This window comes from Dipodomys merriami, unplaced genomic scaffold (assembly GCF_024711535.1).
Source record: "Dipodomys merriami isolate MVZ:Mamm:240054 unplaced genomic scaffold, mDipMer1.0.p SCAF_68, whole genome shotgun sequence".
NCBI lineage: Eukaryota > Metazoa > Chordata > Mammalia > Rodentia > Heteromyidae > Dipodomys > Dipodomys merriami.
In genome coordinates this window covers 6,144,565-6,170,721 of record NW_027206268.1, presented here as the reverse complement: position 1 = coordinate 6,170,721, position 26,157 = coordinate 6,144,565, and the positions used below count along the sequence as shown (strand labels likewise).

At 44.3% G+C, this 26,157-nt stretch overlaps 1 long non-coding RNA gene across 1 annotated transcript; it reads left to right on the top strand.

The window, feature by feature from the left end:
- Window positions 1–1,744: 1,744 nt before the first annotated feature.
- Window positions 1,745–18,885, top strand: LOC138815905 (uncharacterized). The gene is made up of 4 exons (XR_011368524.1): window positions 1,745–1,831; window positions 4,331–4,562; window positions 10,197–10,314; window positions 18,778–18,885. It is a non-coding gene; the product is annotated as an uncharacterized lncRNA (long non-coding RNA).
- Window positions 18,886–26,157: the final 7,272 nt, after the last annotated feature.

Genomic DNA, 26,157 nt, shown 5'->3' with positions numbered 1-26,157 from the left:
CGCGGGCTCCCCGACGAAGCGGCGCGGGGGCGGGGCGAGCGGGGCGCCCGCGGCCAGTAACAACGCGGGCTCCCCGGAGAGGGGCGGGGCCTTGGCGCGGGGGCGGGGCCCCCGAGGGCGGGGCGAGTGGGTCGCGCGCGGCCAGTAACAACGCGGGCTCTCGGACCTGACGCGGGAGGGGCGGGGCCGCCCAGGGCGGGGCGAGCGGGTCGCGCGCCGCTCCTAACGTGCGCTCTCCCGGGGGCGGGGCCGGTGGGCGGGGCCGGGCACAGGAGGTGGGTCCGAGCCCGGGCTCTCCCGGGGGCGGGGCCTGCGGGGCGGGGCCGAGGGTGTCGCGCGCTGGCGCCGCGTAGGCGCGGGTTCGTGGGCGTGGCGCAGGGGCGGAACCCTGGGACGTGGCCCGGGAAGGGCGGGGGCTGAGGGTTGTGAGGAGCTTGTAGTAGCAATCCTCGTGCTTTGATGAACGTCGCGGCCTGGCCGTTAGCGTTCCGGAAGGACCCCCCCTTCTCCCCCACCCCTCAAAGGAGAGGAGACAAATAAACGCACCGTGGAAACCCGCGGCGCGGCCGCTTCTCTGCCGCCCCACGGAGGGCCCCAGCCCGGGGGGCGGGGCGGGGCCACGGTGGGCGGGGCCTCCGCGCTCTCCCCCGCCGCCTCATAGGGTGGAGCCAGAGTGGGCGGAGCTTCCGCGCTCTTTCCCCCCCACCGCCCCATAGGGCGGGGCTCGAGGCGGGGCCTGGGTGGGCGGGGCCTCCGCGCTCTACCTCGCCGCCTCATAGGGCGGGGCCTGGGTGGGCGGAGCCTCCCGCGGCAGGGCCGTGGCGGGCGGGGCGCGCGCCAGGCCGGGTCGCGGTGCGGGAGTTGGTTCCGTGGCGGGGCCCGGCGCCCCGGTGAGAGACGGGCGCTGCGGGGAGGCCTGAGCCGAGGGGGCTGAGGTGTGGCAGGGTGGCCGCGAGCTGTCTTTCTCGTCTCACCCGTGGAGACATCTTGCATTTCTCTCCGAGGCAGCCGCGCGCCGCGGGAGGCTCGGCCCTCAGCAGGTCCGGGACCCCGCAGCTCCGCGGGCCTCCCCGGCCCGGCCCCTCACCGCGCTCCCTTTCTCCTCAAAGAAGGAAAGTCCGCGCGCGGGCGCCGCCCCTCCCGGGGGACGCGGAGGCCACGCCCCACCCAGCTAGGCCCCGCCCACCCGAGCGGTGGCCACGCCCGAGCCCAGCCCCGCCCACCAGAGCGGTGGCCACGCCCGACCCCAGCCCCGTCCACCAGAGCGGTGGCCACGCCCGGCGCCGCCCCTCCCGGGTGAGGTGAGGAGGCCACGCCCCCTCCCCGCGGAGCGGGTGGCCACGCCCCCCTCCCCACGTCCCACAGGCCTGGCGTTGGGGACCGGTTGCTGTGGCGGTAACCATGGAGACGCTGGCGGCCGCGCGCTACGCCCGCGCTGATTGGCTGGCTGGCTGCCAGCCCTTGGCAGGCGGCGCCGCGCCGCAGCGCTTTGTTTGGCCGCCGGGTGTTGGGGGGACGCAGGCCCCGCGGGGCCCGGCGCTCATTAGTATGACGAGGATGAGGATGAGGATGGAGGCGATCATGACGACGAGGATGACGGCGACGACGATGACGGGCCTTTCCCCGTGGGCGCGCGCGGTGGCCGCCCCCACTCCCTCCGTCCCCACGTCCCTCGTCCTCAGCGGCCTCCGTCCCCACTGGTGGCCGCGTTTTAGGGTGGGCTGCTCACGGCATTTCAGTTGAGCTGTGAGCACCTCCGTGTCGTACCGGGCTCGCGCCCGCCGTCCCCGCGTCCTGTGGGCTGTCCGTCTGTCTGTCTGCCTGCCAACAGGTGGGCCTGTCCTTGGGCCCACTGTCCTGAAATCCTGTGGGGTCTTTCTGTCTGTTTGTCTGCCTGTCAACAGGTGGGCCTGTCCTCGGGCCCACTGTGGTGAATGTCCTGTGGGTCTGTCTGTCTGTCCACCTGTGAACAGGTGGGCTTCTCCTGGGCCCACTGTCCTGAACGTCCTGTGGGGTCTGTCTGTCTGTCTGTCCACCTGTGAACAGGTGGGCCTGTCCTCGGGCCCACTGTGGTGACCGTCTTGTGCGGTCTGTCTGTCTGTCCGCCTGTGAACAGGTGGGCCTGTCCTGGGCCCACTGTCCTGAACGTCCTATGGGTCTGTCTGTCTGTCCACCTGTCAACAGGTGGGCCTGTCCTTGAGCCCACTGTGGTGAACGTCTTGTGGATCTGTCTGTCTGTCTGTCCGCCTGTGAACAGGTGGGCCTGACCTCAGGGACAGAGCTGGTGAGCCTGATGATCATCCTTGGGGTTGTAAGAACTCAAACCTGGAAGTTGGGAGGGCATCCGTTGTATTCAAGGCGGAGAAGTGGGGTTTGGGGTTGTTTTTTACACGCTGTTGTGCTGACTACAGATCCGTTTTATGGTTGGATCTTCAGAGCCTCGGCTGCAAGAACCCGGCACCCTCCACAGCCTCCACCAGGAGTTTGATTTCACGGGTCCTCCCACCCTTCCCCTCCCACACACACACAAGTGACATGGAGTCACCAGCAGAAGCCCCCGGCTGGGGGGGGGGTCTGGCAGTGAGGGGACCTGAGCTGCTGCCAGCTAAACCAGAGACTAGGCAAGCGTTAGTAAACTACACACATTATCTGCAAGGCTCGCTAAATAGATCATGCTATACAATCTGGGTAAAAACAACAAAAGGAAGACATAACATGCACTATGTTTCACTAGAACCAGTGACTGGCATTCTTGCCTATAAACTGATGAAGCTATGAGAATTAGAGTACCTAGAACAGAAAAAAAAAAAAAAAAGACACTGCTTCTATGGATTGGAAAGGGTAGGAAGGTCTTGGAAAAGGCCTAGTAGAGTCATAGTCCGAAGTGAAAGTAAAAAGCCACCAGTCTGCACAAGTCCAATTTCAAAGAACATTGGTTTGCATGTACTTTGCATTTGTTTAAAGTGTGGTTACATTTTCCAGTCATTTAATCTAGTCATCAAGAATTTAACACAGTCTTCAAAAAGTAAAGTAAAATTTTAGCAGTGTTTGAGATAAAGTCAGAGATGTGAAAGAAAAAAAAGATGAGTGTTAATTTACATTCCTAACCTTTTAGCTTTTTAGCATTTAGCTAATGGATCATCAACTATTATCAAAGTTCTTGACCATTGTTTTAAATAATGGCAAATCATGTTTCTAGTATAATGATTACTACTTAAACACCACAATATTTGGACATAAATCATCTATTTTTATAGTTGAATTTTTATATTGTACCATTTGGAGACACCTTTGGTGTCATAACCGAGAGGTGGGAAGTGGAAAAATAGGAAAAGACATAGGATGTTTATTAAAAAAACAAAAACTACCAAAAAACTTCCCCCAAAAGAGTTAACTCACCCAAATGCCAATAATGAGATACCAAAAACTCTTGTGTATAGAAATTAGCATGGGTTGTAGTACACAAAAATATATGTGTATATTTAAACATTGACTATTTATAGCCATATGTTCTAAGTAAGTTACTTTGGTAAGAAAAAAATGACCATTACTACTATTACTAATATGCCACCAAGCAGATATCCTAATTTTGAACAATAAAAGTACTAATATTTCATTGCCTTGTATTTTACTGAAATGTGCTAAAAAATACATTTAAGCTCATGAACATTTGGAACATGTTTTATTACCGAGTCATTAGAATTATTTTCTCATATTGATTCTACTTCGTGTCTTGGCAGTGATGTCTTGGCCGTGGGTAAGAGAAGGCCATATAAGGCAACTCCTGTGTGCTAACGCTCCAGGAACGGTGGAGAAGCAGGGTTCCATTAGAACATATTAGAGAGGTAGACAGTTGAAGGAATAAACATTTTAGGATTAAATCTGCAATAATGCTAAAACCAAGATGATGACGCGTGATCATCACGATTCGTGTTAGCAGTGAAGAAATGAGTGTCAGCAGCAAAACTGCACTGGCGCATTCTGGAATTTTCTGAAGACAGAACTGAGTAAACGTATCCAAGGTTTGGAGGAAAAGGGAAACATTAGGTGTCACTCTGTGTGTGTGTGTGTGTGTGTGTGTGTGTGTGTGTGTGTGTTCCCTAACTTACCCATAAGTGTTACCCTTTGTGTGAGTACCAGTTTGGAGACTACTTTTACAAAAGCATCATGATGGAGTTGCCTATAAACACTCAGAAATGCATTGATCACTTCTCTGCAGGCAGGAAGTCCGTGATCACCAGGGCGGATTTGATGTCTACTGAGAGCACGCTTCTCTCTCAGAGATGTGCACTTTTATTTATTTATTTTTGCTCTTCTCTCCTAACAAAAGGATCAAGAGGCTCTGAGATCTCCGATCACCCCTGGAAAATCCCAGCTCTAGACACCATCATGGTGGGAATTAGGCTTCAGCACAGGAGTTGCGGTGGCGTGCAAACATTCCAACCATGGGATCGTGTGCTCAGGTGGGAGAGACCGAGGAAGATAGAAGCATGATTCTTTGTCCTGTTCATCTTCTTCAGGGCCCTATTAGTCTGGTGAAACCGAATTTACCTGTTAAAATGGTACGTGTCTATCAAAATATCACTAATGCATACACTACACATCCTCTCATTAAAAGACCTACGCAGTCACTTCCTGCAAAATGATTGTGGAGGGGTTGTTCCCCTGTTCCTACCACCAGTGACTAAAATTCAAACACTGGACTACATTAGCTGTAACTCTTCCACTAAGTCCTGGTCCTTATGGTTTACGTATGTTAGGAGATGTACTTCAGAGATAGGATCTGTTGTCAAAGAATCTTTTAAACTATTTGATACTTTGGTAGATTTTAACTCATATTTAAACCAATGGGTCTCTATGTAAGGTATTTTCTGACATCAAGTATGGTTATAAAAAATAGAATGGACAAGCTCATACATACCACATCCATGGGTTTGCTTGGAGTAATCGAATCATGTCATTGACCGATCTGAATGGTTAGAATGCTGGACATTAGTTGAGATAAAACCATAAAATTATCAGACATTAGTTATATTGATTTAAATTAACACACAATGTTATATGGAATTTTTATATTGGCAAAGTTAATTCTAAGAAGTACGCATCTTTTTTGCTCGTTAACAATTTTAAACTTGCCAGGTTTTTTTTTTCCTTCACCTTTTTTCAGCAGGGAAAAATAATACTGCAAAAATTACCATTTTAATGAAAGGTAGTTTGTCAATTTAATTAAACGTCTTAATGTCTGACATTTTTACTTTGTTTCAACTCAAGAATATACTAAGGCTCAAATAAGCATGGTTTACCAGTCATTATTTCAACTGACACCGTGCTACCAAATAAAGTAGATATTTGAAATAATAACTCAAAAGCAATTACCAAGTGCTGTTCCGAAGACTGTACTTTGGTACAGGGCAGAAATGATCCCTGCATATCTTCCATTGATGATATGCAGGAAAACCATTGAATGAAGGAGCCAAAGGAATGACTCACGTAGCAGAGGGCAAACAGAAAGCCGTGAGTTCAAACCCCAGCACCAAAACAGAAGTTAAATAAATCTGTAAAGATTTTCTTAGAAGTGACACTCTTGCCTGAGACTAGCTCCATTTTAATGGCGCGGATGTGCCAGGGAAGAGGACTTGCGTCATGCTGAAAGTGTTACTATTGCTTCTGAGTCATCAATACAGATGTTCACACAGGACTTCCAAGATAAACTGTTATGCTGAAGTTGTTGGGTTTTTTGGTTTTTTGGTTTTTTTTGTTTTTTTTTTTTTTACAATTTCAGCATAGTTTGTGCATAATACAACACATTCAAATAAAAAAATCTTTGGTTACTTGGTGCAGATACTAGACAGATACAAGGAAAACAAAATCCAGCAAAATCAATCCATCTGCTGACAATAAAACCACAGAAAGCCATAGGCAACATATATATAAACTATTCAAAAAAAACATAAATTGGAATTATAAAAAACTCAGATATAAGCTGTATAACCCAAAAAATAAGACATTTCAGAAACAAGTAAAGCAGAGGGAATATTAGATAAAAACAAGTCCTGTATGTTGACACATATTTATGTACACACACCACAAATACTACAAATAAATGCCTTATAAGACAGGAAGGAATTAAAAGGCAATAGCAACAAAAAGTGGAGAGGTAAAAATGTATTTGAGAGAAAATGGCAAATATTAAAGATAAGACTCATCATACAAATATACCACTCCCTGAAGAAAAAAGAAATGTAGGCAATGGAATAGTTAGAACTTGCGAAAATATCACAAAACATGCATTTAAAAGAGCAAGCTATAACCTGAGAATATTAACTCAGAACAACTAAAACCAAGACAGATCCTAATAAAAACGACCAGACTTTTTACCTAGGGAAAATATGCACGTGTTTTAAGGCTGAATTTCCTTAAGATCCTCAAGGAACAAAATGTGAACCAATGACTCTTATATTCCTCCAAGTTAATTTCAAGTTTATACAAGACAGAGTCAAACTATTAGCATAATGGTGATAGTGTTAACATTGCTATTCTAAGACATGGGATCACGTGAATGAGTTATTATGATCGATTCTAAATCTCATTTTCCAGACTTGAGAACCAAGAGCTACAGTGTAGAAATACAGTATAAAAGAAATTTAAAAGAGTTTGAATTTAAACCATCTCAAACAGGTACCCCAAACCCCAAACTTTACGGTAAGAATATGACCTCGTTAACCCCAGAAATGGGGTGGGACCTACCAAAATGTCTCCTGCAATTTTTCCACTTTCTCTCTTGACAAGCTAAAAGCAAAGGATCAAAAAACACTATGCAGAGACTATAGAGGTTGGCTTGAACTAACTTGTTCCTTCAGTATATCTTGTTGATGGCTTATATTTATTTCTCAGAGTACGGCCTTTTTTTAAGCATAGATAGCATCTTGAGGATTTTTTTTCCTGCCCTCTGGGACCTGCATCTTCTCAGATCCCACCTGTCAGATATCTTTAATCTGTTGAAATAGTCCTGGGTAGAGCACGGTGAGCCATTTTCAATCAGCTACATTCTACTGTGTAGTTCTGAATCAATGCCTTTCTAATGTAATATTTTCAGACCAGACCAGCCATTTGATGAGAGTAATATCATCTAATCATGTACCTTTGTCTGGATTTTTTTCTTGTTTTGTGTATTATCTCTTGACAAAGGGTTTCTGCTTCTTAATAATAATAATAATAAACAGCTAATCTCAGAATCCTCGTGATCTTTTAACTATAAACTTGCTGCTAACTCCTGCTTACTGGGTTTTGTGACTAAAAGTATCTCACATGTTACAATCTCCTGAAACCTCTTTTCAAATGGTTTATTTAACCCAGATGATTGTCACGATTTTTTTTCCTCTTTAAGATCTAAAGTAGCTGTGATAATGACATTTATAGATTTTTTTTCACTGACTAGTGGTAATAACTAGTGATACAATCTGGAGTTATATGAATACATTAAACTAGGCTTGAGCAGTAAAATAACACCATATCTTATATATCAAAGTTTCTGTGAACTGCTCTAAAATCACAACCTTAGCCAAATCACTGTTGACAAAATGATGGATGTTACACTCCCTTAAAAAGTTTCCTTATGGAATTACTTAAAATTCTCCCTTTTCCCTTCCCCCACCTGTCAAGTATCTGTCTGTCTTGGCACAAATCAAGATACCGCTTTAGGAGTCTGGGCACACACGCACGAGCGCACACGCACACACACACACACACACACACACACACACACACTACACACACACACTACACACACACACACACACACACACACACACACACACACAACACGCCTTCATCTTTTAGGCCTTGGGCACTGGTAAAGTTTGAAAGAACATCATTGGATGTCAATTTGTCAGTCATTCTTAAAACATAGACTCACGTTCCCCAGATCTAAGGATTTAATTTTATATATATATATAGATATATATATATATATATATATATAAAGAGAGAGAGAGAGAGAGAATGCTTTTTTTAACTTATGAAATACTGTCACATAAAGTCCTTTGAAGCTGATTTTTCACATTTTTACAAATAAGGAATCAAATTCAGGGTACTTAAATGATTTGTCTTTAGTCACGTAATTTAACGACCAACTTTCAATCCAGTTCTGGGTTTTGTTTTTTTCTATTACTACAGCATCATGATAACCTTACAAACTATAGGTCCTCTTGTGACTCGTTTGACAGAATGTGTTTGATTCATATTTTCTCTCGAAGCATTCACAATGTGTGAACCTCATTCTGAGAATCACCACCTTAGTTTGAAAGACTTTTTACTCATTTACTCATTCAGATACTTCCATTGTTTGAAACTAAGATATATGTTGATTCGGTATGGAGCGGGGAAGTAGTTATAGTTTAAAACTATTTTTTATTCTCAGGAATATATTATCAAATAAAAGTTCACAGTTGCTCCATTCACACATCCAAGGGTGTGAAAGAGAAGACGTGCCCATTACACGCTTTCTCTCTAGTGAAGGGCTGTGATTCACAGGGGCCTACATCACCTAGAAGCCCACAGTCCTGTTATGAAACTTGGGGAAAAGTGAACCTCCATTTACAGCTCATGATCCGCATGCATCTGCAGCCCCGATTGCTGCTTAGAGTTCCAAGTACACACATCCTCCACACATCTACGTACGAGCAGAGCATGAGGTACCTCAAACTTGCTACAGCCCCCCCACACAGAATGTTTACGTGAGCTCCTTATGCTCATCTTAGTAGAAGGATACATTCTTTCTAAACAAAAATCCTGGTGTATGTATTTGGAGAGTCTGTTTTGAGTCCAGTTACATCTTGGAGCCTGGACGGCTACAACTCTGGTCCAAGTCACCATCCTGTCTCACCTCATGTGTTCACATCCACCTGCTTCCCCCGCAGCCAGCATTCTGCCATCTCCTCCACACCGAAGCCAGAGGAGAACTTTCAAATGATGGATTGTATTCATGCCAGGCCTGAGCCCCAGTACCGGACCGTGTCCTAAGGCCTACTGATAAGGCCCAGCCCCTTCCACGAGCCGCAGCCGCACCCTTCCTTCTGGCTTTCGCGAGGAACACGGGCAGCTTACCCGGCTGCAGCCTCAAGCCTGCCTTTTAGCCTTTCTTGGGAACACTTTGCCTGATTTCCTTTTCCCGTCACCTCTCCGAGGGATCTGCTTTGCTGCCACCTGCTGCACCTCCTTTGATTGCTCTCCCTGAGATGCATGGTGTCTTACTACTCCATTCATGTTCACCCTTGGGCTTATTTTCTTGGTAGTAAGGGAGCATTCCTTTCTTTGTTCCCCTGTGTACCGTTCCTTCTAGGGGAACAGAGCCTTTGTCTTGGTGTAGCTTCACACACACACACACACACACACACACACACACACACACACACACACACACACACACACACACACACACACACACACACACACACACACACACACACACACCAGGGCTTGGCATCCTTCCCAGCCTGGAGACAGAAATGAACATTTTTTTTTTCTGGAGTGGATGGAAGAATGCGCTTGTTTAAATATGCATTCTAAAATGGAGGCAACAAGTTTTAATTTTAATATGGGTAATACTAGCTTAATGAATAGCTATTCTGCTCTGGAAAAATTTCAGTCAGCTACCATTGAAGCCAATTTTTTTTTTTTTTTTAATCTGCTGAAATAGGCAACAATGAACTACCACCCTGGTGGCAGGCACCTGTACTGCAAAGATGTAGGGCCGAGGGAAGAAGAAATCGGCTATATCTGTAGCGTTGTTTTTCAGATTTGACCCCTTGTGAAAATCATGCGACTCCAATATTTTAATTTCCCAGCTAATTATAATCATCAACCAAGACTGGATATCACTTAGCCATGAAATAGGCTTCTTGTTTGTTTGTTTACAAAACTATTCCCAATGCCAACAATGTTGTAGAAGGTATTCAAATACCTATTAAATAAGTAAATGAGCTAACGAATGAATGAAAAAAGAGTACCGATAGCTAATTGAACTCATGAATACTACTTGAAAAAAACATTCAAAGAGTTTAGACCACTGCTAAGATGGCTGGATTTAGCAAAACACCCACTTCAGTTTAAAATGTAGGTAAACAGGTTTTAGAAACACATGTCTCAGATATTGCACAGGACATAAATATACTGAAAATATATTTATTATTATTAAGGGCCCGTGTGACTTCCAGATCCTCCCTTCGCAAGTGTCGGCAGTTACCTGTGAACCACCAGGCGGTGGGATCGTGTGTTCGGTCATTCTTCCATGAGTGTGTGACTCAAGAATCAAAGGTAGCCCATTATGAGTGCAGAAAGAAAGACAGGATAAACACGAAAAATGGAAAAGGCTGGATGTCCGCTTCACGTGTCCCCAGCCAGATTGCTAAGTCTAGAATGGCTTCTCGGCCTCCTGCATAAGTTGCAAGGAGGCTTGTTCAGATAATAATGCGTTTCTGCATACCCAGGGCATCCCTGACCCTAAACCGCAGGGCTGCTAGAATCTGGCCTTCAGTCATGCTTGAGAGGAAGTACCGGCGTCTAGCATCCCACGTGGGAGCATTTCCAATCCACCACCCAGGACTTGGCTTCCTTCGTCATGTTTTTTTACAGTCAGGTATTGACTTCACCGGTTCCAATATCACAATCCTTGCTTCACTCATAGTCTCAGTGTATTTGATTTACTGATGCTCCCTGTCTCAGGTAACCTTCAGTAAACTAATGTTAAATATCAGGGGGAAGAACATTTGCGGGGTCATAAACATGACCTCTAGGGATGAGCTTCGTTGCTCTCTGCCGTGCAGCGGCTTCTTAACGCAATGCTTGACGGAGCGGACATGCTCCATAACTATGTTTGAATGAATAATTAATACGAATGGGAAGGGAAGGACTCTATGCATTATTTAAACCTTGGAATGCCATGGAAACAGATCCAACTCACAAATAAGCAGAGGAGATCTTGCCCAGACCTGTTTGGGGGTGTTTTAATTTTTTTTCTATTTGCAGGGAGGAGACAATAGACTTGGTGATTAGGAGTGCCTCACGCTAATTTTTTTTCACTGCAAAACAAAGAAAAATTGTTATATATAAACTGGGGTTGGTAGTGGATGTCTGTAATGTAATCACGTGAGAGGTGAAGTAGAGCAAATGTGAGTTTAAGACTAGCCTGGGCTGCTGGTTTCAAAAGTAATTCAGCACCGGGGATGAAGCTCAGTATTAAAGAGTACTCACCTTGGTTACCTAGCTTGCCTAGTGTGAACAAGGTCTTCAGTTGGATTCCCTGTGGCCTCCCCTCCCTCCCCCAATAGTTAAGGGATCTCCCCCGATTCCAGGTGGATTTAGCAATGAAGAAACGAGGGGAAATCTTACTTTGGGACCCAAAGAAAACACACGAGGAACTCCTTGGTAGGAACACTGCAGAAAGCCATCTTTTATTAATCCGCCAATGTTCAAAGCCTCAACCTTCAAGACTGAATGCAATTTAACAATGCGATTTTACACACATAAAAACACCTCGAGGTGCGGGAAGCTAAGAAGATCAGTGTGCTTATTTGGCATATAAACCTGAAGATCAGAACCCAGGGTCAAAACCACGTAGATAAGCAAAGACAGTGGCAAGTCAGTAACCCTCCAACGGACTGAATCCACAGGTCTAAACAAACACTAAGCTAAAACTATGGAGGTTGCTCCATCAAGGGCCGTCTACTTAGCCGCTCTTATAACGGACGTCTAAAGTTTAGTGGGCTCATGCATGCATGCGTGCTTTTGAAATCAAGACCCTTTGTATCCTGCAGGTAGGTAGGCAGGCATTCTTCATGACGCATGTCAACAAGGAACTTTTTAATGTTGTCCAACTCGGGCTCCTCTACTTTGCTGATTTCAATGAGTTTGGATCCTTCTTGCTTCCTGTGACAGAGGTGTGTTAAGGTGAGCTAAGTCAATGACTTCTGAAAGAGTTGAGGCCAAGACGAGCTAGACTTGCTATGGTGACGATGATGATGGTGATGATGATGATATAATAGAGCAAAGGAGTCAGAATCCCACCTGTCAGGTTATGGGAACAATGTTTCTGTGCCGCGCCTTCCATTGTTCTTGGTATGCGTGAGCAAGTTGGCATTCAGTGCCTTCCTCCAGCTCAGAATCATTTTAGGAAAAAAATAAAAATAAAAGAACCTAGCTCAGTCTTATTATTCACAAATAAGGGCAAAGCCAAGTCTGAGACATTTTCCAAGGGTAAAAGCTTGTCCCGAATCCAGAATGTAACAGATCCACGACCCTCCAGCCATCCTCCATTAAGGAGCTGAGTTTGGTTATCTCTTCTCTAGTCTGTCTTCCCTGAAAAGGGAAATTTTTTTAAAAAAACACAAAGCACAAAGTCAATCTTAAAGAACAGCGTGGACATTCATTCCACAGCACAATTCACGTGGCAGAGTTCCCGACAGCTCTATGAACGATTTCCCTCCAATTTCTTCTTACCAGTGCAGCTGTTACAAAATGACTCTCGCCCACCCTCCCACCGAGTTCCAGTTCTCAGTCGGAGCCCTGTCCCTTTCTGAATCTGCCTTCTGATCTACTCTCCCTTGTGGAGAGCCCCCGAGGTTCTAGAGAATAAATCCTTTTGCCTTAGAACAGTCGTAGAAACTAAAACTGCCTTACAAAGACCGCCTTGGAAATGATGCATCCTTTTCTAATTTGAAAACAAGCCAATCTCCAGGGGGCTGTTTCTTATTTTAGCACAATCAGAAATCCTTTAAAATGCAGAAATAACAGGCTTCCACCCCAATAAGTAGATCACGGGTTCGGTAAGAAACTCTGCTATCCCAGGAAGAGAGAGAAGGATTTTGAACTGGTGACTGAACATGTATCTTGACTTTGATCTCCAGGGCTCAAGAAATGTCATTTATTTTTTAAAAATTTAAATATTGAGAGGCTTGGCTTTGCACCAGTGGCTCATGCTGCTAATCCTGTCTAGTTAGGAGTCTGAAATCTGAGGATCTTGGTTCAAAGCCAGCCCAGGCAGGAAAGCCCATGAGACTCTTCATCTCCAATTAACTACCAAAAAAAAAATCCAGACGTGGATCTGTGGCTCAGTTGGTAGAGCACACTAGGCTTGAGCAAAAATAAATAAATAAAAGCTCAAAACCAGCACCCAGGCCCTGAGTTCAAGCCCCAGAACCGACACACAAAAAAACGCTAATAAAAAGGGAAAGACTTCGACAAAAATTTCCAGGGATCTTAAAAAATATTTCTTAATGAAGGATGACTTTCAAGTGCTATTTACTTTTGATGTGATCCATCTAAAGCTGGGGGGAAATTTCTCCTTAAATCTCAGCCTTTCACTAGGTTAGCATATTTTGCTTTTATCCTAAGGAAAATCACTTGGCCAGACTTGACCCAATTTCTTATTTTCCTGGTGATATGATGCTAAAGCAAATTATTTTGGTTCTTTGAGCTTCCATTTTATTATGCATAACACGGGGTTAATATTTGTCCTGTGATAAAATATAAATAATTAGCCATCTGACATTTTCCATCGACCCTCCTATTCCCTCATGTAAAATGGCTCCCTGTTTGCATGCAACCTGCATGTATCTTCCAAGGTTACTGATCTCTAGATTATTGATAATACCACATACAATGGAATGCTGTCTGGACAGTTACCATACTCCATTAGTTAGCAGATAATGACACACAAAAAGGTCCACATATTTCTAGAACAGACTTTTTAGATACTATATTTCTCTCCTTGCTAGGAGGACTCTCTGGCTACACTAGCACCAACTATAAAACACATGTGTGAAATAAGAAAAAAAAGCTGAACCACAGTTCTCTCTAGGGAGAAATAAGAAGAATTACCTTTAAACGGGAATGCAAAATAAAAGTCTGAGGGGTCTTTTTCCTCAAAATTATCTTATTTGGAGGAATAAAACATGCCTCAAGATTATGTCCTCACGGGGAGACAGGGCAAAAAAAAGAAAGAGCAACCTTAAACCCAAACCTCATGTTTTAAGACATTTTTTTTCCAGTAGTTTCATGTTGGAAAACAAAACCCTCTCCTTGAGAGAGATTTGGAGAAGATTCCCAAAACATCTTCCCCTGATGTTAATTTTAGCTGTCTGTGAAGGCCACCAAGAGACTGGTTACAAAACAGGAGACAAAGAAATTTGAACCAGCTGTCAGGACTGTCCACAGGACAACCTCTCAGCAGTAAACAGAGATCACCATTGTAAATGAGGCTTAAAGATCACCTTAAAAGTCAATCAATTGTGTGTGTGTGTGTGCGTGCACGCGCGTGCGTGATGAAGGCTATATATAACAAAGGTTTGTTATGTCATGAGACAACATTGCTATTTTAAAAAGCCTGGTTGGATTAAAAATGTGGTACTTCAGACTTGTAAGAAAGAAATGCACTCAGTGTGCTTTGGAAAAACTCTGCTGGGAGACTCAACAATGGCTCTATTGATGGCAAAAACACCCGTGTCAAATGCGAAGAATTTTCGTCAACTGTGAAAATAGGAAAAGTATATGTATGATTCCTATCTGATCTATGCCTCCAACCCTAATTGTGTGATTAAATTAGCCAACTGAATCCTGTTATAACCCGCTTGTTTATTTCATCCATCATAACCCTATACGTACTTAAGCTGACCAGAAAACCAACTTAAAGGAGATCTTCTTCTTTTGGAAAAATACATTTTGGGATCCTTCATGTGCAAGTGAATATATGACATCTTCATGAAAAGCCTCTTGATCGTACGACTCTGGAGATGAAAGAGAAGCTCGTTTCTCAGAGATAGATAGAAGAAAGAAGAGAGAGGGAGAGAAGGAGGCTAGAATCCGGGGATTCTGCCCGTGTGCCTCTTCCCGATCACGTACCCCGTGAACTGTTCTGTGCCTTCCCGTGCTTTATGTGAGCCACGTTTCTAGAAGAGGGGTCGTGTTTCCCATCTGTGTGGACGCGAAAGCGAAGGCCGGACTCTGGACACCAAAATGATCTTCATGTGTAGGATACCCTCATCCTCCCTCGTTGTACTTGTGAGAAACCAAATCGCACAGAGCTCGGGTCAGCCTCTCCCAGGCCTGAATGACTCCTGGGGAGCCGAAACATGGGGTCACCTGGTAAACCAACAGCCCTGTCCTTCTGTCCAATAATTACCTAGGCTGGATGCAAGTACAGCGGAGTCGTTTGTGTCTAATTCTACCATTAAAAAAATACATCCAAGGTCTTCCTGTGTGTTTCTATCTCAGGTTCATTTTCTCTGTCTCCTTTGCACTGTATTCTCAAAACGAGGACTGTTTGAGGTACCAGCCGTTAATTTGGAAATGAGTACTTTATGAAATTAGGATAGAGTGTTACATTTTTATTGGAGACAGACTTGTCACTGAGCTAACAATGGGTTCAGATCTTCCTTTGCCAGAGACACACACTCATTTTATAATGATCGCCCTTATTTGACAAAGGGCCATGTCAGACATCTTTAGAATTAGATGTTTTACCAGAGAGGTTTCTCAGACATAAAAATAAAATATAGAACATATCTGACTCATAGAGCCTCGGTAGGTGAAGGCTCCAAGGCTGTTAGGAAAAATTACTCTGTGACCTCAATGGGAAAAGCATTAGAGCTAAATACCACAATGTCTTAAAAATCAATGTGAGAAATTAGAACATTTTCTGATTTTCTTCTAAAATAACCTCTATATACCTTTCTGGTTTTCATAACAATGAAAAGCCTTCATCATTTTCAGTAAATGACAGTGAGGGTTTTTTTTTGATGAGTTTTAGGTAAGAAAGTGAATTATATGAATTATGATGGAATTGTCAGATTCATCTTCGCTAATCCATTTAACATCAAGGTGAATCTGTTTCACAAACAGATTCTGACTAGAGTCAGCTGACAGCCGACTATTCGGTAGAGTGGGGATTGATTTTTCAGGAGGTTTCAGATTGGGGAATAAGGAGGAGAAATACCACTTCCTTAGTCACTGAGGTTCTTACTGGGAGCCTTCCGTCTCTCCTTCTCTTGGTTCTATTCTCGTAAAACTCACAGTGGTTATTTTCTAAAAAAAGAATCTGAGGCCTAAGTGCTGACATGTAATTACAGTGGTATTATCATGCTTCTTGGTATAATCCACTATAATCAAAGTTGTGTACGCTCTGATTACATGTCCAATTGTTCTTCTAGCTTTGAATCCGTGGTTAGGGCTATTTCTTTCTTTTTTTTTTTTTTTTTGTCGGTCGTGGGGCTTGAACTCTGGGCCTGGGCGCTGTCCCTCAGCTCTTCAGCTCAAGGCGAGCGCTCTACCACTTGAGCTACAGTGCCACTTCCGGTTTTCTGGTGGTTATTGGAGATAGGAGTCTCACAGTCTTTCCTGCCCGGGCTGGCTTTGAACTGTGATCCTCAGATCTCAGCCTCCTGAGTAGCTAGGATTACAGGCGTGAGCCACCAGTGCCCGGCGTTAGGGCTATTTCTTGAGAGCCAGTATTCCTTCATGGAATCTGCTCTAGCGTGGAACACAAAATCTTGAAAACTTTCTCCTCCAAACACACGCCATCTTCTAGACAGAGATATTTCACACGGAGTATTTTCTTTTAGAATTCCATCTCCAGCACCCAGATTTCCACAAGAGAGAAAAAATTAAAAAAAAAAAAAAAGAAATCGGAAAAAATCAGTGAGAGATGTACCATACAATGAATGTTAAGAAGATAAACAAACACCCACCACTTGCCTCCAGCCAGCCCAGGTCTGGTGTCAGTCTGCTCAAGTCAGGGTGGCACCAAAGGCCCTGGAAGAACTATGCCACCCACTGAACTTCCGGATTTCAGTGGTAGCTCTGCAGATCCTGTTGATACTACCTCTCTGTTGTTGCCTTCCATGCGTATTCTTGAATAATGCGGTCAGCCTGGGCTAACTCTCACTCTTCCTTTGATGCTGGCTAGTAAGTAAAATTATGTCTCCCTTCAAAATATTTCTTCTCCTACTTTCTTCCCTGTTGGAAAAAAAAGAAAAAAAATCATGACTTCAAAACCCCCACAGACGATGTGTCATTGTTAGCTGGGCTCCCTGTGGCTAGTTTTCCAGAAAGTCCCTTAATGAAGTTCCACAGCGTGGTGGCCTACACTACGTAAATGTATTCCCTCCAATCCTAGAGGCTGTGATCAAGATTCTGTGTCTTCTCCGGCCCGATTCCCTCCAACTGGATGGACACCGCGCACTAGCACCGCAACACAGGTAGATGGAAAGATGATTTTCTGAAAACAATACACGTTCCTTTACACAGCTTTCTACAAGCACTTATAGTTTACGTGAGAGCAAAGTCCTCTATAACTTCCAAAATGAAAGTTATAATCAAATTCAACTGTTAAGAAAATGAAAGAAGAATGCAAATAAAGGAAGACTGGTTTGCTTTGGGGGAGAGTTGGGTTTTTTTTTTCCTATTCGTTTAACACACTAATTTTAGAACGAAGCAATTCAAATCGTGTTCTCTGATCGCCTTTGGTGTGCATTTTAAGAGTTGAAGAAAGAACAAAGCAGAAAAGGCAAACCTGTTGCTGTAACGGGTTTCATTTTTTCCTTCTTCTTTCTTTTATAATCGAATCTATCTGGAGTGGATCCTCATAGGAGTAGAACCTTCCTCGTGAAGGAATTATCCACAGCGATCCCACCCTGCTTTCTATTTAACTCCATGATGAGACCAGTGTCCCAGCTCACGGGAATTTGAGCATTATCGTGTGGGTTACCTACATGATAATTTGGAGAATTTGGTGATCTTTGGTGTCCCTTCAAAGTAAGTATTTTACCAGAGCAATTTCTGATCGCCCTATCCCGTGGACCACTGGACTGAAAAGCTGAGAAATACAGCTTATTACCTGTAATATTAGGTTGACACTATCAGGTTGTATCTGGCATGCTCCCAGACGCTGAGAACCAGTCAATGCCTGGAAATAGTCACCATCTATCCCCCAAATTATCCTGAGAACGAGAAAGCTGAAGGCAGGCCTCTCGATTCTCCACCCAGTCCTGCTCTTTCCACGCCACTGCTCCGTTTGCTTGTTTCTAGAGATACTTCACGAGTCTCGTTGCCTCTTCTACCAAGTAGGTCGGCATCTGAACCCGACCAAGGGAGCTCTGGGCTTTGGATCACCCCAGACTGGATTCCCTAGAAAACTCTCACACTCTAGACCACTTCCTGGTGTTAGCTCATGAACATGGCTGAGAGCAGAGAGGCTGCACAAGGTCCAGGGGTGAAGTGACCCCAGCAGTCCACCCATTGCGTTCACGTGGGTGCAAGGGACGAGTTTGGTGGGCACCCGGGAGGTCTTCAGCGCACACCGCTGGGTGCGTCTCTGTAAAGACATTCTGGTGTGGACAGGACCGGGAGGACTCTGGCCTAAGGAAGGGACAGATCCTTTGATGAAGTAGTCACAGGAAAGCCCTATGGTGAACGCAGGAGGCAGGCCCCATAGCTTACTGGGGTGTGTCCTAGGAGCCCTCCCTTGCCCTGCTACCGTCTTGCTTGTCCCCCTACCCTGCTATCCAGGGGCCAGGTTGTGGTCTGCTCTTCTCCCACCTCCCCTCCCTAGCAAGCAGGGCTGGAACCTCTAAAAACCACCAGCCATAATAAACCTCTCCTCTTCTAACCTGCTTCCCTCCATGTGCATTGGACACCGCCACGCAAAAGCTGAACGCAGGGGCTCGCTCTCCCCGCGCCCCTAAAATCCCCATTCCCCGAGATATTCGGGGATCCTCCTGTTTCCAGGGAGAAGTTCAGTATGACGGATGCAAGGATTTTCAAAGAGAAGGCAGTCCTTTGAAGAACATTTTATTGATGTGATTTTTTCCCCCCTCATCCTGAAGGAACATGAAAGGCTGGGTCTGAGAAGCTCAGGTATGAGACAGAATCATTTATACTTTGAGATTCCCAGGCACCAAAGTCAAACATCACAACCCTCGGCGGCAGCGCATTCATATTTGGTGTCTATTAGTAATGCGTGCATGTACAAGTCCTCCCATTAGTGTTGGCTCTCGATTGCCACAATGTCTAATCTGTTACTCATCAAGCGAGTCAAATATTATAAAACACAGCAACACATCGGACTCCTCTGAGTCATGGCTTTCCTCCTGGCTCGCTTGTTCATTTTTTTTTCTTTCTCTAAGCACATGTAGGAACACACACAGACACACACACACACACACACACACACACACACACACACACACACACCTCCTCAACAATAATGCTGCAGAGCAGTTTGCAAGGCAAAATTTTGGATTTTCCAGGTTTAAAGTTTTCTTAAATCATTAAGTCCGGTCTGAAATGACTTTTAAAAAAAAAAAAATCTTATTTTTTTTTTTTAGTAGTTTCAGGCTGTGGTATCCGTTTGAAGTTTTCCATCATCAGAGAAATATTGGAAAGTGACCTAGGTATGCAAATTACAACTCAAAATCTCAGTGTTTTTCCCCATTTATTCGTTTGTAGTGTCATGTTTGTAGTCATCATTGAAGAGAACAGATGTGACTTCCTTAATTCAGTGCCTGACATCTGATAGAAAGCCATGACTTAGTATTAATACTAATGACGACATAGAGGCTCATGTTCTATGACAGTAAGGAAAGAAAACAGACTGATTTTTAGAGTACAATTGGGATCATTATAGTACCTGGCAAGTGTTTTTTCATATCAATCTATAAGCAACATCTTTTATTTTTTTTAACTCTCTAAGAATCTTCAAACAATTCTTGGATGTTTACATCACACTGCACATGATTTTCTGGAAAATCATGCCCCAATTATGTAGCAAACCGACAGGATTTGGGTTTTTTTGGCACCGTAACAGTGCCTCACATTTGCTCGAATACATTGTTCTCTTGATTGACACGTTTGGTGGAAGCAAGTCTGGAAGCCAGCGTGGGTGAGCCGATGCATGAACTCTTCATTAGCAAAATCCTGTGTTTTTACGTCTTTTACAGATTTTCTTCTTCCCTTCTGACGGTGCACGGCTAGTGATTGACCTCATCTTGCATTCTGTGTACACGGAACACGCACCACTAGGAAAGTCTCGTCACGTTAGTCCTGAGCACGCTTTGATGCCCTGGCTGCTTCTACCGTGTGAGTTCTGACAATGGAGAGGCGGCTCGAAGGGCCGTGAGCTGCCTGTCTTTACAGTCGAGGGGAGGTGCTTGCAACAAAACAAAAGAAAAACTGTACCCAGCTTTTCCATGACTGAGCCGTACTATCTGCAAAGGCAAAGATCCTTTAGTTGATATTGTCTTGAGCCCAAGAGCGATCGTGTCGAATAAGGAAGCTGAGTGCCATCACCTTTTCTTTCCGGCTCATCCAGCATTCAAAGATAAAACGCTGGGCCGCGGACATTAACGATAACCCGCGATTCTCTTCTTTGGATATATTTTCTAGAGACTAACGTCTTTAACATCAAAAGCACTTAACAAGTGCTAGAAATGCTACCTAGTGTTAGGATTTATATGTCAGCTTGTGCTACAGTTACAGCCTGAAGAATGTCCGAACGAAGGGAAATTACATTTTTATATGGTTGTAGAGACTGAGAAGTCCAAGATTAGGTCTGATTTGGTCTGTAGAGACATTTCCCCCCTGTCTTCTGTCCGCTGACTCTCTTCTTATAAAGCCAGCAGCCCTATGGGAGTGGGACCTGACTCTGAACTCATCTCATTTTCACATTTGGGGGGGGGGGTACCGAGCCTTGAACTCAGGGCCTTGGGCTCTGACTCCGTTTACTTGCTCATTGCTGATGCTCTACCCCTTGGGCCATACCACCGGTCTGGCATCGTGCTAGTGCATTGTAGATGGAGCCTTGAGGATTTTGCTGCCCCGGCTGGCTTCGAACCGCGATTCTCCAGGTCTCAGGCTCTTGAGTAGCTAGGCCTAGGGAAGTGAGACCCCAGGGCCTGGCTCACACTTTTAAAAGCCCTGTCTCCAAGAAAGAAAACTCAGCAGAACTGTGGGTTAGAGCTTCACCACGTGAGTTTGGGCAAGACACCCTTCAGCCCGCAGCAGCTCAGCTGTATTTTTAGTATCGAAAATTAAACAGCGAGAAAAGAAAAAAGCACAGGGAAAGGTATAATAAAGATGGGGTGTGAGGAATAAGCGTTAAGATCTTAGTTTCTTTCACCCCAGAAGAATGGGGGTCGTCCTTAGGTTTGCGGACTCCGTGTTTAGCGTTGTGCACAACTATGCAATGAGAAGCATCTCCCGGCAGGCCGTCTGACGGGAAGGTGTGAAGTCCCACCCTGTTCACAAGTGTGCGCGGAACCATCCGCTAACTGGCATTGTTATAGCAACAGGAGTGCCAACGGGAGCTGTCATGGTCATGGTAATCATGAAGTGTCACTATGGCAACAGAAACCTCCAGAAAGTCAACGGGGGGGGGGGGCCTGGGAGGGGGAGGATCTCAGACTGTCAACTGCAATCAAAGAGGTTTACAAGAGGAAAACAAGGCGGCGGCTGAGATGAACATGAGGTTGGAGCAGGGGCCAGAGCAAAGAGAAATGAATAGACAAAACCTTACCAAATCAGAGAGAGAGGAAACAATACACAGAGCAAGGACAGAGATGTGTCTCGCATGGGAAAGAGGCACACCAGCAGGAACGCATCGCTACATGGTGCACACACACACACACACACACACACACACACACACACACACACACACACACACACACCCCAGATGAAGCTGATTGCCATAGTCCACAGTTAAGAGGACGTGTAGCTCAGATGTTGGATACGTGTGAGGTATCAGAACTATCTACTGGCCGGCATGTTAATATTAGTATTGAAGAAATACTGAGAATGAGGCCACAAGTGGGAACAACAGAGCAAACCAATTTGCAGAGTGTTTGGCATCACATCCCACTGACAAGGAATTTTTGTCATATGGAGTGTTTGACTGTGTATCTCCCTTTATTGGACGCTGTGATTACTTCAGACATAGGCATGGTGCCATTTGGTCCATTACAAATATCTATTTCCTTCATTAAAGAATCTTAATGGATTTCTTTTTCCATGAGAGAATTAAGGTAATTGCAGCAGTACTATTACCGAGTAAGTGGCACAGGCATTTGGAATAAAACATTTTCACTTAGTATTTTTTTTTGTTTTTATGATTGGTCAGGATTGTAGTTTTATGGCCCAATATTAATTTGGTGTGAAGGGAAATATATACTTTATTTAAAAGTGTGACTAAAATGTTGATACTTTATTTTTTTATAGAATTAAGGAATGATTCTCAGACATGAGTGACTAGCGAATGAAAATAGAGCCAGAAAAGACAGAATAGGTTCAATAGATTCAGTTAAAGAAATGAAGCAAAAGCAAAGGAGAGAGAGAGAGAGAGAGAGAGAGAGAGAGAGAGAGAGAGAGAGAGAGAGAGAGAGAGAGAGAAGCTCAAAAATCAAACCAGAAGCCTGGATGTGTTAAAGAAATATGGTTCCAGGCATTTGAATAGGACTTAAAAAACAACACTTAACAGATATTTCTGTCGTGTTTTAGGAGCCATTTGCTAACATGGTAAGAGTAGTTTGCTGGCTAGGCTGGTGCTTTACCCCGTAAGCCACCTCCCCCGCCCTCATGGGAAGCAATTACTAGGTAATCTTCATTATGACACAAAACTAGATTTTCTGTTGTGCATCGCAAGTACGTTTTGTTTTCCTGTCTTCCTACCAACACACACACACACACACACACACACACACACACACACACACACACACACACACACACACACATCCCAAACCTTATTATTTGTGAAATATATTAAAAGTCAATGGAAATGGCTGGCACTGGAGCACATGCCTATAATCAAAGCACTCAGAAGGCTGAGTGAACTGAGAGTATAGCAAGTCAGAGGCCAGCTAAACTAAATAGCAAAACCCTGTCTTAAAATAAAGAGAGAGAACATCAATAAAATGCATTAAGTAAAACAGCCCAAACGTCCAATTCCCTAGGTACATGACAAATAAAAGAAAATGAGAAAAAATTAGAATAAAATAAGTCAAATTAGTGACTATATACATATATATATATATCGTTTTGGCCAGTCCTGGGGCTTGAACTCTGGACCTGGGTGCTGTCCCTGACCTTCTTTTACTCAAGGTTAATGCTCTCTACCTCTTGAGCCACAGAGTCACATCCTGCTTTTTCTTAATTAAAGTCTCACAGACTTTCCTGCCTGGGCTGGCTTTGAACCTGGATCCTCAGATCTCAGCCTCCTGAGTAGCTAGGATTGCAGGTGTAAGCCACTGGCGCCCAGCAGTGATCATATTTTTGTAATAAGCTTTTTTGAAGTATGATGTATAGCAAATTTGAAAATGCATCAATTATAAATACGCCACATGGTAAGTTATGACATTAAGAGTATGTTTAAAGATTTCTTAGACTGTGATACATTATCTACTTTTTACAAGTTTCTTGTTGTTGTTTTCCTTTTAATGGTTTTTTGAGACTGGTCTCCATCTGAGACCATCCAGGATGGCTTTGAACTCTTAACTTTCTGCTTCAGCCTCCTGAGTACCAGGATGAAAGCTATGTACCACTATAGTTGGATGGTAGAAGAAACGAGTTTCTAGTTATTTTGAAGTCGTGTCTTTTTACACGGTCTGATGGGTGAATGCAATGAACGCACTGAAGAGCAACCGCTGGGAATTCTTTGTATCATGTGCACAGAGAGACCCCTGGTGGAAGAAACGGTCTTATATTCAGCAGATGATCTCAACCCCAGGTACTCGGGAAGCTAAGAGCTGAGGATTGTCTCATCTCTAATAAACTGCTCAAGCTGGAAGTGGCGCTGTGGCTCACGTGGTAGAGCACTAGCCTTGAGCACAGAAAGACTCAGGGACAGCACCCAGGCAAAATAATAATGAAAATAATAATAATGATGATGATGATGATGATAATAATAATAATAATAATGATAATAATAATAGTAGTAATGGTAATTAGCAATCCCACTACTGGAAACATTTATGATTCAAAAATTCTACATCCTCTAGCTATTTCAAAACAGATGCACAACAACATTCACATACACAACAACCCCATCATAGCCAGTGACACGGCACCCTGGTGTCTCCTTTGTATGTTGGTATCCACGGTCTGCTACGCCCCGTTTCTGCTTCTCAGAGACTTCTCCGTGTGTTCTGTGTCTATTCGCTCTGTTTCGGAAATGCTCGGGGACACCTGCGTCAGAACTTCTCGCTTGGATACCACGACATCTAAGAACAGGCCCACCCCCAATGACAGGGATAAAAATCACTCCCCCCCCCCCATTAAAACAGTCCATCTCGGCCCTCGGTGCTCAGAACTCCTCACACTCGTCAGCAAAACCAGAAAGACACTTCATCAGCAAGACTCCGCTCTGTGTGTGTGTGTGTGTGTGTGTGTGTGTGTGTGTGTGTGTGTGTGTGTGTGTGTGTGTGTGTGTGTATTATATTAGGCCAAACACCATTGGCTGGCCAGAGACAAGTGTCAACACAAGTAGATATGCCCCAGGCAGCCAACCAGAAGCAAAGGTACCTGTCCTGTCCCGTACCAAATGATTTCCAAGGCCTTCACTGGGCCCACGGCTCCGATCCCATCCAGCCCTGCTAGGACAGTCTGTGTGATGGACAAGAGCCCGAGACACCACTAAGTACTCCCGGGCAGCCGCAGCTTTAGGCACCATCACTGGCCGTTTCTTAGCAATCTACAGGTGTTTTATTTTGTTCTCTATTTGCCACATCCTCTCCCTCCTGTATCTGATTTATGCATTTTATGTTTGGCATCTTTGCAGTCTTCGCTGTCTTTAATGCAGTATCTCTTACCCACAGAGTAGGAAATGATGTTTTCAGAAAGGCTCGGTATTCACCCTGCCAATCGTGGCGAGGGGGGGTGGGCTCTCGTGTTTTATGGATCATGTACAGCATAGCAATCTCCACCATCCTCCTTGTTAAAGGAAGAATCTGCCTGTCTGTGTATGCCTGCACACGCACAAGCCTTTTGTTTTGGAAAATGACAGCGAGGGTGATTAGCATCAACAAATCACGTTAGTGACAGCTCTATAATTAACAATCACGTCTGCATTGTACCCACAAAGATTCCCATTTGATTTTAACTGGTGACGGTGTGTCTGGTGTGTGCTCTTCTTATCATCACTGTAACACACTTAGAGGAATTTGTACAGGCAGGATACTTTTTGAAAGGGTGGGGCATCTCTTGTCTCCACAGCTCCTCGATCATTCATTTCAATCACTATTTGTGGAGTGCTTTCCCAGGGCCGGGCAGTATGGGGGCTGACGTACTAATTAGAGTTCAGTGGATTGTAAATACTGTCTTGATTGCGCCTTTGAGCCCTGGTTTTTTTATTCGTTCTGTGAAAAAAATCTAAGTTGCGGTAACAAAGCACCCAACAAGTCAATGGAAGATGCAGGTGAACACAGCCACCAGAATCTCACACCCTGGTTCAAGGAGGAACAGCTACTCGAACTTCAAGGGTCTGAGTGGGTTTTGCTAATGCTGTGTCCACTTACTGAACTTTTAACAGGAGACCAGACATGAACAACGTGTAAGCAAATGAACGTGGCTATGTTGTAATAAAGATGTATTTATCGACACTGAAATTTGAACCTTATATACATATACACATATATACATATATATACATATATGCATATAGATAGACAGACAGACAGACAGATAGATAGACAGACAGACAGACAGACAGACAGACAGACAGACAGACAGATAGATAGATAGATAGATAGATAGATAGATAGATAGATAGATAGATAGATAGATAGATAGATAGATAGATAGATAGATATTGTATTTTACAGGTCCTAGAGCTTGAACTCAGGACTTGGGCTTTGCCTCTGTGATTTTTTTTTTTGCTCAAGGCTAGCTAGTACTTTACCACTTGAACCACAGCTCCATTTCCAGCTTTTTTTCTGGCTCATTGAAGATAAGAGTCCCACGGACTTACCTGCCCAGGCTGGCTTCAAAGTACGCTCTTCAGATCTCAGCTTCCTGAGTAGCTAGGGTTATAGGTGCCTGACTTTTAATTTTATATAACTTTCTTACATCCTAAAATGTTACTCATTTGATGTTGCTTAAGGATTTTAAAATGTGCCA